The following is a 12242-nucleotide window of genomic DNA, read 5'->3' as shown; positions in this document are numbered from 1 at the left end:
AGCGAAATCACTACTAACAAGGGAGAATTGCAAGTAAAAGCAAAAATTTTAAAATTTTAACGAAAACAAAAAGAGATAAGTCTCAACAACAAATATATAGCATATATATATATATATATATATATATATCCCTCCCCCCAATTTAAACGATGCTATGTCCTCATAGCATGAAGAACAACAATATTGAGAGGAAAGAACAAAAGATTGTACCTCTGGAGGAATGTCAACCCCCGTATACCTCGACCAAGTTGGAGGCTTTCTTGTCAGTGCTTCCCTTCGTCATTGGAACTGCTTCCAAGGCTCACTCTTTCGGCTCCTCTATTGGAACCACAGCTAGTCACACAAGGTCATCGCCGGGGCTTTCTTGGTCTTACAACCGCGACACATAATCGCACCCATGCTTAGGGCTCCTGAATGCCTCACTCACCCTAGCTTTTAGACCTAAACCACCAAGGCTGGTGTGGTAGCATGCTTACCCTGCAAAAGACTTAAGAACCAACTACCTACTAAGAAGCAAATGACATTAGTACCGCCCGGCTCTTGTTATCCGACCCCAACAACTGACAAGTAAAATTAAATCCACCAAATCGTCACGTGATTACACGGGTACTACTTTTCTCCCAATTGCTCGCCGAAGAGGCAAGAAACGGGCGGCTATACCAGACCATCAAGAGCAAAATAGAAAAAAGAGAGAGGGAAAGAAAGAGTTTATGTACGTTCAGCCAAACGCGGGCTCCGAATGTTTATCATGCCAACTAAAGCTAATAAAATGAACATAGCACTGCATTCCACACTTTGCTTCAAAAATTGAATCCGACCATGCCACAAAAATAGATACTTTGAGTAGCACATTTGCCGAATTCGTTTAAGACATTTAAGGTCAACCAAGTGCGCATTCCAAACTAGATTGATTTTCAACGAGTTGACAAAATCCACAATGCAAGGATGATAAACTAAATCAAATTCATCAACACCAACAAAATCAATCCATTCGACTTTTAAAAGCTCTTGCACTGGTGGAGACTCGGTACGAATGGTGGCTTCATCTAGAGCCGAGAGTATTGGATGGTTCAAAATTTCAATGGAATGTATCTCCTCAAAGGAAGGAGACAAACGCTCAGGTCTAGACACATTCTTTTCATCTTGCTCATTTAGTAGAGCATACAAAAAGTCTACCTCCACATTTGTTTTCTCAACAATGAGAAATTTCTCCCCCGGATCATCACACAGAGAGGGATCCACAGGGGGAGAACACTGGACATCAGGCTCAACATTTGGCTCACCACCCCAATCAGACTCTGAGGAGTTGTCAGAATCTAAACTAACATCTTCAGCAAAGGTATGCAGCTCAATTTCCTCTTCCATGGCATTTGAATTGGACTCTTGAAAATGTTTAACAAAAACTCTAGATTGCAAAGTTTGAGCCAATAGATCAAAGAAATCTAATGCTTCAACGGGTTCTTTATCAAATAATTTATCATCGCACAACACATCTATGAAAGCATGACTCATGTGAGAAAGTCCATCATAAAAATAGTTAGTAATTTGAAAATTTTCAAAGCCATGATTCGGGACCGCAATGAGTAAGTCCTTGTATCTTCCCCAACATGCATAAAATGACTCGTTCTCTCTTTCAGCAAAAGTTTGAATTTGGTTCTTGAGATCAAACCAATTGGTAATGGTCATACGACTTTTAAAAACATTAGCGTCAGGTGGGGCTATGCAAGAAGGTGTGAAAATTTGATTGGGACAAAGATAATCCCGCAAAGTCTTGTGCAGTGTGATGATTTGATTAGGACAAAGGTAATCCCGCAAAGTCTTGTGGGGTGTTTCCCACTTTGCTGCCGCCATTCTAGCAGATAAATAAGACAAAAAGTAGACAGGCTAGAGGGGCTATGCCGCCACCTCTTTTCTCAAAACAGTTCCGTGGGGTTATGCCACCACCACGTTATATAGACAATAAAAGAAAAGGCAATTGATGCTCAATCTAGCTTCGTTACACCTCAAGTCGAATTGGTGGCTCGGTTAGAGGTATCCGCTAAGTCGAGTTCAAATTACACAAACAAAAAAATAAAAAATACAAAAAAATAAACGGAGTACTTACAGTGGTTTGTCGATCCTCCAAATAAGCTATAAAAGAGATCCCCGGCAACGGCGCCAAAAATGCTTCGCCTTCAAACCTTGCCTTCAAATATAAGGTTGAAAACCCCAAGCGTAGGGCTAGGTTGTGACGTCCCACTTTTTTAGTAAAAAATAATAATAATAATATTTTTGACGCAAATAATTAAATCTTTTATTTTTCTTTTCAAACTTTTTGCTAAAAAAAAAATATACGATGGGCTGCTTATTTTTGGCATCAGTTACACGTATTGCTTAAAATGCTAAATTTGGTTAAACTCGGAATGGGTCCCCGCAAGTGATTAGTTAACGTAAAGAATAATGTTGGGTAGATTGTGTAATTAGACTAGATAAGTTTTTAATTTTGAACGTGGACAGTTTATTAGGGTGAGGAAGCGTTTAGGGTTATTTTATTCCACAAAGTTGAGAACGAGAGGGAGGAAGAGAGAAGCCACAGTTGAGAGTTCGCGGTAGTTTTTGGATCGGTGAATCTTCGGGTAAGGTTTTTATCGTCTCTTTTTCTTCCTTGTTAAGTATATAGTTTATGGTTATACAAACACATAGAAATAGGGGCCTTGATTTGGAAAAAACCGTGGTTTTATTTGGTGGTGCCGAGTGAATGGAGGAGAGAGAAGGAGGGGCGGCAATGGTGACGAGGTTGTGCGCATGGGGTGTTGGTTGTAGTGTGTGTTGTGCTTGGTTTACAAGTGTGAGAATATGTATATATATTAGTATATTATGAACCTGTATGCATGTGGAGTGTGTGCGTGTGTCGAGGCGAGAGAATTGAGAGATTAATGGTGGTTCCTGGTGTTAACTTAAGGGAAGTCAATATTAGAAGTAACTATATTGGTATTAGTTTCACTGGTAACTAGCGTAGTCAATTTCATTGGATTGATTTCCGTAATGCATTCTTTTGTTCAGACTAGCAGAGTACTCGAGCAATATTACGTTTCGCGATTTATCTATCCAATCGAGGTGAGTGGTTAAGCATGTGATCCCTTCTTTTGGAATCCTTTTGAGCCTATCGATTCTTGACAATTCGTTTTTGGTTGTGATTCGATGATAATTATTCCTATTCGTTGCTCTCATAATTATTGGCAATTGACGTACCCTTTGGCATACAAGGTTCATTGATAAAAATTAATAGGATTGTTGGATTGCCTATATTTTTCTTGTTGCTCCATAATATTATTGTGACTCTGCAACGGCACGGAGAATAATCCTGGTGCAGGTGCCTCCGGCTCGCCGTTGTTCTATTTGTGTTTGGGACCATAGACTGTGTTGATATTTATTAAAGTCCAAGGAAAAGACCCGTGAGATATCGTGGTGACTTTGGCCACTAGGGAAAAGACTTGTGAAATACCCTGTGACTCTAGTGCTCAACGGATAGGGAAAAGACTTGTGAAATACCCTGTGACCCTATTCCGGATCGGCTTAGGGAAAAGGTCCCAAGCGCCATCCTGTGGTGACTCTAAGTATGGTGTTGGATCCAACGGGCAAAGCCCTGAGAAAATATTTGGCATTTGGAAATTAGTAATTATGGTTCTCACTTTGGTTCATACTTCTGTTATCGTTGTTCGTCGTTCAGATATTATTGGATTCATTGTTTGGTATAATTATTGTGGTGATTCGATTATTGTTGTTGCTATTCGTTAATCCGTTATTCATCTTGTGGATACTATTTGTTGAGTTGTTGATCTCTTTGTTCAATATTCAGTTTGTTGATAGTATTCGTTGAACCATCGATCTCTATTATTAATTTGAAGCCATTTCTTTGAAGCCCACAATAATCTTTTGTTGAAAGTATGCCACTTTGTATTACCCTTAGCATGCTTAACTACTCACTGAGCTCGTCAGCTGACGGATTTATTCCATATTATTTTTCAGGTTAGTTCATGGAGCATTATAGTGGACTCTGCGGCGTTGTCGGGACCTTGTGATTGGACCTCTAGGGCGTTTGCATTTTTATTTCTTTTATCGTGTCAAAATGCTTTCGAACGTTTATTTATTAGCTTTCGCACTTTTATTTATTGGCAATTCTTGGGGAATTTGGAGTTAGAGAATATCGGATATTGTGGCCATCTTGTTATGGAAAAAAATTGATTTTGGGTTTGCACATTTTGCTTTAATAAAATATCCAGTTTTTACTTTATTTGGTTTAAGTTGCTAAAACTATTTTTTTTTAATTAGGCTTCGTGTCCCATGATTGCTTCATGGTACACGGCCGGTCATGCTCCCGAATTTGGAGCGTGACATAGGTCGTCGGTAGCATAATATCCGGAAGTCCGGGATCGTACCCACAGAGAATTCGAATATAGCTTAATTGGATTGTAGGTTTTATATGGTGGTTTCGGCGTTTAAGACGGCCAACTTGGTTTTCCTTCTAACGGTGGAAAATTACCAAGGCAAAAGACTAGAAAAACGCTTAATAAACTAAAAGAAGGCAAGTCTAGGGATCGTCTAACCCTTGACAAAGGATGTTACCGGTTCTCAATTTAACTCAGGCGAGAGTCACGACCGCGTGCTCACGCCCGGAAGATTTAGCTTTAATGACTACGTTTATCAAAAGATGTGATTAACCGAAATTAAATCAACCTATTTTTGCTAATGTATCTAACACGTAGGGGGTCACGAGCCCTCAATATGTCGCTTGCCAAGACCGCTTGACTAAGCTTCATACCAAGGAGTTAACACGCCTCGCTTAGACCAAAAAGACTAGGTTAATGAAATTTCGAAAATCAAGATTTTAAGCTCGAAGGTTTGAGAACCAAATAACCACCTAAGTACTCGGGAAAGATTACCCCGAGACTTGGCCTATCAACTACTCATACATAGCTAAAGCATGGAAGAGAACATAAAAACGAGACATGACTTTTAACCGATAAAAACGAAAACAAACTTGATATTATAAAAGATCTAGTCCGTAAGAACAACTTTAATAAACGAGAAATTAACAAACGAGAATTACTTACTTGAGTTCTAAAGGAAATAACTTGAAAAGCTTAAAAGACCATTAATGGAGGAAAAATAAAAGCTATTAAAGACCCTAGATCACAAAGGGGAGAGAGGAGACCCCTATTTATACACAATGGGTTTCTCTCTCCTCAAATATCTAAAAACATACTATAAAAGGCAAGTATTCCATAAATGGAAAGCCCAAAAAGCAGCAAAATATCTGGCCGAAGGCTCTCCGTATCGATACAGAATAAGCAAAGTATCGATACCACATCGTTAAACTGAAAAGGCCAATCTCCCGTAACAATCCCGTATCGATACAGATTATGGCCGTATCGATACGGGAAGCTCTGCTTGGAAAGGTAACAAACGCGTATCGATACGCCTTAAATCCGTATCGATACGGAATGCTTATCTCTGGTTCTTCAAGCCAGCCTCCCAATCTTGACACCCGACGACCGTTGGCTTGCCCGATGCTCCTCGCCTTCGTTCTTTGGTCAATTTGGCACAAGTTCCACCGGGCGATGATTCTTGAATTAACTTGGGGGTTGACTTTGCACTCAAAATACGCCTTTTAAGGGCGTTTTGCCTGAAACACTTAACAAACTACCTTACGAGCAATATTGACTAAAAACGACAAATAATAGCTAAAAGCACTTCTAACTAACAGACTTAAGCACCACGATCAAGCAATCTTAGGTGCGTATCAGGCACAAACACAGAGTGTATGCCTCATTCGCCCCCTCCTCCTCTCGCCACCCTCTCTCTCTTAGACACACACGCAGAGTATTTGCCTCCCCCTCCTCCCTCCCCCCCAAAAAAAAAAAAAAAACAAAAACAAAAACAAAAACAAAAAACAAAAAGCCCTACCTTACACTCTAGAAACCTCACTTTCACTACTCACTCACTATGATACTAGGAGGCAAATTTTTATAGACTTACAATGTACGACTAAAGCCACAATTTTTAGTAGTAACTAAATATACATATTTTTGTCCTCCAATCTATATTTATTAGTTATTTATTTTTGTTAACTTATTTTTATTATGTGGTTTTATGTTTATAGGTTGTTCGGACCCGTTGTCCGAGACTTTGGGTAAAGAAAAGAATTTATAGAAGTTTTGGATCAAAATGCAAAGTCCTTCGAAGTTGAATGGCTAATGTGTTATAAATGTGAAGTTCAAAGGGTTTTTATGTTATTAGAGGATTAAAAGTTAAAACCCTACTCCTATAAAGTCAATGGTACTGACTTCAGAGAAAATAAGGAAGCGGCTGCCGTGGATAAAAATGGGAAATCGACAGAAAATGAACGGGGCTGTGCATGGGTAATTTTAGATAATTTTAGATTGAAAAAGATGAAAAAGATAATTTTAGATTGAAAAAAATACTTCCCGCAGACGAACCCAGACATTGTCGGAGCCCATGTGAACGGGAGAATGGGGGTCCAAAACTCATTCTCCGCTGCGCATGGGTAAACGGCGACCATAGGGTCTCGCATCTTGCGGGGTATCTTTTTCAATTCAAAGTTGAACGTTTTTAAGAATACCGAATGGAGCAGGTTAATCCGGTCTGGTTACGAGTGCTATGAATCCTACAACCGTACTTCATTTTAATTATTTGAAAAGAAAAGTTATTTTCTTAAGTTTTAGTTAATCTCAAACAAAACAACAAAGGGTGGCTACCTAAGAGCCCGTTTAAATTATAACAACCTGAGTTTTTATTCAACACACATTACCATCTTTGTGGATTCGACTTCGGTCTTATCGGATATTGTGCTGCATCGGTCTCCGCCCTACGCTTGGGACAACCCATTATTTTAGGTCTAGGAAAACGGTCAAGCAACAAGCAGCCACATGCATTGGGCGGCAATATAGGACACCCGGCCTGCTCGACAACTGATAGGTGCATAAATGTTTACATTAGCGCTCCCTAATTTATCTTTGTTAAATCCATTTATATTGTTACTTGAAGACTAGTAATGTGATTTTTGTCGTGTAAGTATTTGGAAGCTTAGATCGTGAAAGCCTATTAGCTTAATGAACGTCGCCAACGTGGCCAGACGTGGGAGGATTGAATCATGAATCAGGCCTTGGGACGTACTGCTACTGTCCATCAACATCCATGTGCTCTTAAAATTGAAATTGATTTACAAATACACGTGTTGATGGGTCCAATAGGACAAAAGGTTGCCATGCTATGGTGGGCCAGAATAGCAGGGAAAGACTTTTCCAAGTTTTACACGGCAAGGGTTTTAAGGATGCTAGGGACCCTGAGTTATACATAATTCAAGTACGTCTGTCATTTTAGTTGTTTCTTTCTGTTGATAAAAAGGACGGCATGGGCTACATGTGTGCATTTTTACATAAAATTGACGTGGAAATAACTTCTGTGATACGGTTTCACAAAATATGTTCAAACCGAAAGGGGTTGGGTTGCTGACTAGGATGTGGAGAACCGGAGGAGGTATTTTGGTCAAGCATGTGAGTCCCACAGCGCTGTCCCAACCTCATATCCTGTTCAAAGTCCAGTTCTGAGTTTTGCTAGAGTTCAGTTCAGTCTCGAAAGAACGTCCCGTGCACCAGGTACGACCTTCGTTGTACATCATGATGACAAGTTGGGAATGGCATCGTTGCCGGGACGGTAACGTGTCAAAAATGCTTAGCGATTTTTTAGTTTTAAATTAATGGGTTGTCCCAAATTAATGGGTGTTTTTAAATAATTAAAAAGAATGTATGGTTGTAGGGTTCATAGCGCTCGCAATCAGTCCAAACTTATCTGCTCCATTCGTTGTTTTTGAAAACGTTCAACTTTAGAGAGAAAAAAATACCCCGAAATATAACTTAAAATTGCCTTTTTTTATTGTTTGAAAATAGGAGCAGTGCCTGAACTGGTCACGACGTGCTAATCACCTTGCGACCCTACCTAAACGACTACTCACTCATTATCAAGCGAGAAACAGAAGAAACCATAATTTGAATCATGCATGCTTCTATTAAGCGATGTTAGATAAAGATAAGAAGAGTTAGTTTAATTATCTAATCTTTGTATCCTTATCAGTTGTATGTATCCTAGATCATGGTGAAGTTTATCTCTTGTAACTAATTGTATTATAAATACACGGCAATCTAATGGCTCTGTGTGTGAGCCTTTATTCTCTAAACACTTGCAATATTATTATATGCGAGATGAAAAATAAACAAGAGATAACAACTTGAATACCAACGAACAACTTAAATTAAGAACAGAAATTAAAACGAGTTATCGGAGTGTGAGTTATTGAACAAAACTTCAAAAACTTTAAGAGAAAAAAAAAAACTCTGCAAAAAAAAAAAACGTGAGTTAAAAGCTCTAATTAATGTTTGGAGAAAACGTCTTGATCGCAGCCCCCATTTTGAGTCTGCTGCGTCCCGTTCTTTGCGTCCCGTTCTTTGTTCACTGTTGCCGTGTAAAACTTGGAAAAGCCTTTCCTTGCTATTCACACACCCCCCACCCAATAGTTTAAAACCCTTGCCGTGTAAAACTTGGAAAAGCCTTTCCTTGCTATTCTGGTCCCCCATAGCAAGGCCAATACATATTGGATCCACCAACACGTGTATTTTGTAAACCACTTTCAATTCTAAGAGCACACGGACGTTGATGGACAGCAGCACTAAATCCCAAGGCCCAATTCATGATTCAATCCTCTCAGCTCTGGCCACATTCATTAATTTAATAGACTTTCACGATCTAAGCTTGCAAACACCTGCATGACAAAAATCACATTACTAATCTTCAAGTAACAATATAAATGGACTTAACAAAGATAAATTAGGAGGTGCTAATATGAATATTTACGTGCCTATCAACGACGTCGGAAAGGTTCGCATTTTCTGCATCTGTCCCTGTTCTAAAATCAAGTAGGTTTTTTCATCAAATATGCTTGATAACTAAACACTTAAAACATGAGTATTTTCTAGGGTTCTACAATCCGGAAATGCTGAATATATACTAGTTGATTTCAAAGTTTCTTTTTTATTTTTAATTTATGACAATGCACTTACCACTTGATCCCCACTCAATGCTTGACTCCATGCATGTTCGACAATTAAGCATTTTGTGTCATTAGAAATTCAGGTAGTCGTGTTGTTTTCAAAAAATTGTGACGAATGTTTCAATTAAGTTTCTCAAACTCCTCCGATCCACCTCCACGCATTGATGGAGGCCAATAACAATGTGTGGTGGTGGAGGAGTCTGGTACACTGCGGCGGTGTCCCAGGCGCACTAAATAATCACTTGATTGAAGGGGTGTATTACTGCCTATTGTGAAGAACCTCACTTCACATGATTGGATCAAAATATCGTTCCATTTATTGTGTCACGCCCTCGATTTTCAACATAATAAAGTAATACATTTCAATAAAAGAGAAACCTCGCATATCATATACGTTACCCAAATGAGTTTCCCACCTGTTTAATTTACAAACAAGTCCTTAAGTTTAGATAATTACAACTTTAGTCAAAAGAAAATTCAGTAATAATTAGTTACAAAACCACCTTTAACAAAAAGAGATCTTCACAAAGATGACGAAATAACCAGTGAAGTCAGCTTCCAAAAGTCTTTTACTGTCAAGCACACAATGCATGCAATCTATTGCCCGGCATCAGAACCTGAAAAGAAAGATTTGGTTGAGCTACACTAGCCCAGTAGAAAATTCTAAACTCAAGCTATATGCAATTTGAATGAACCATGCACCGAGAATGAATGAGTACTGACAGATACGCCTATACCACAAATGACTACCAACAAGCTGCGAATTATCGCCTAAGAGTCCTAGACTTCACATCAATGTCACTAGCCGTTTACTTCTTTAACTAGTTACATTATTAAACTCATGTCATCTCACACTTATCTATAATCAAATCAAAACATCTTATTATTCTCCGTATGATAGTACAATCTTTCTCGTGTCCACATTGATCTTCATTAAATCCCTTAATTGCAAAACCTTTCTTTTCCTTTAATCCGGTATTTCCCATCAAATAATCACTAGGGTCACCTCGGGTCTAGTTCCCTCGAGCGCAGGGACACCCCGAGTCTTTTCCCTCAATAACAATAATCGGGTGGGGTCACCTTGGGTCTAGTTCCCTCGAGCGCAGGGTCACCCCAAGTCTTTTCCTCCAATAATATGAATCAGTTGGGTCACCTCGGGTCTAGTTCCCTCGAGCGCAGGGTCACCCCGAGTCTTTTCCCTCAATAACGACCACTTGGGTCACCTTTCACACTTTTCACAATCGACATCATTTCATAATTAATTTCATCATCCCTTTAACGGTTATACCACTGAATTTTAATTAGTCATTATGTGACTCCACAAATATACATGTTCATGCCTCCTCTTTTGTTTACATACCCGCATCTTACATGACGTACTAAGCCCATACATAAATTCCTACAATACTCTGTCCATTAGTTATTCACTTTCATTCCGCTTCCCATTTCACAAACATCCATTCATTCAATTAAATCCAAAGACCATTTGATCAATCGCATGGTATTATAAGACCAACAATCTACCATATCGCATATACTCAAATACACACGTCCTCACCGTACCCCTAAGTACACCCCCGTACCTTCGCATACCACATTATTAACCTGCGACTAGACTCTACAATGCCTAATTATCTTGTTTCTATACTCGGAGTCTGTAAAAGCATGTACCAAAGGAATCTGAGAATCTTACGAGTCAAGAGAGAAAACGGATTGCAATAGTACTCGTCGAATCTCTAGACATGTTCACTCTAGTCCATTGGATGCCACTTTAAGTGAGGAACAAGTAACATTCACCAAAACACTTGGAAGGATGTGTAAACAAACTCATTATAGTCAATGAAAAGCTTCGACATGTGAATTGAAAGATATAGGAAAGCAGCTGAAAGATACTGCAGCAGCTCAAATAAGCAGGTGAAAGCAGGTGAAACTTCTAGTCTCCTACCGGTAGGCAAGCAAGTCCTACCGGTAGAACTTGAAAACAGAAAGGCTAACATTCCGGTAAAACCTAGACCTACCGGTAGGTGAACAAGTCCTACCGGTAGAAACTCCAATTCACGCAACCTACCGGTAGGCAAGCAAGTCCTACCGGTAGAACTTGGAAACAGAAAGGTCAACATTCAAATTCGAGCGTGACCTACCGGTAGGCAAGAAATTCCTACCGGTAGAAGTTCGATACATGCTTGACCTACCGGTAGGTAAGGAATTCCTACCGGTAGAAGTTCGATACGTTGAGCAGCTTTTGAGCTGCTGCTGTACGTTTGAGCTGGTTGACAAAATTTCTCAATCGTTCTACCGGTAGGGTAAAAGCTCCTACCGGTAGGAGGAGTTACTTACAGACGATTTCAACAGATTTCGACAGAAAATTTTAAGTTTCGATCCAATCTCAACGACAACCAATACCAGCTCGAATAAGGCATAAAAACACTCAAATAGCATATAAAGTGAGGTAGAATTCCCTACCTCGAAGTCGGAGCACGAAACCCAAGAAGTTACAAGCCCTAGCTTTCCGAAAACCTTGTTCCAACCGGAATACAACTTCTCCGAGCTCGAACCGGAGCGATACGGACCACAATACACGAGTAGAAGATGGAATGGAGGTTATTTGTTGTGGGTTTTGAATTTAGAGGTGAGTTTTTGGGTGAGGGAGTGAGAGAGGTAGAGAGAGCCGAGAGAGAGAACGGGAGAGAGAATGGGATGGGGTTTTGGGAACTATTTTCCCCTGGCACACACACACTTATACACACATGCACCTTATCACACTAACACCCACATCTTTCAAACTCTTCACATTGACCCACAACTAAAATAAACACAATCAATTTCACATTCTATTTTATTTTATTTTTATTTATAAAACGTTTAAATAATATCCGAAAAATACGGGTCCTTACACCCTACCCTCCTTAAAGAAATTTCGTCCTCGAAATTTGCTAAACCTAGCTCAAACAAACAAGCAACACATAGATACGCCTCAATCGTAACGGTATTCATCATGGAACAATTTGATAATCAAGAATATCTACATCAATGATTCATATAAGTCAAATCACAACAAGCACGAGTGTATCTTTCTAACTTCGTTCTCCCTTCCCATGCCAACTCGCGCTAACGGCATCGGCTTACCTCTTAACAC

The sequence above is a fragment of the Rhododendron vialii genome, chromosome 13a, assembly GCF_030253575.1.
Source record: "Rhododendron vialii isolate Sample 1 chromosome 13a, ASM3025357v1".
Lineage (NCBI taxonomy): Eukaryota > Viridiplantae > Streptophyta > Magnoliopsida > Ericales > Ericaceae > Rhododendron > Rhododendron vialii.
This window is presented reverse-complemented; position numbering follows the sequence as displayed.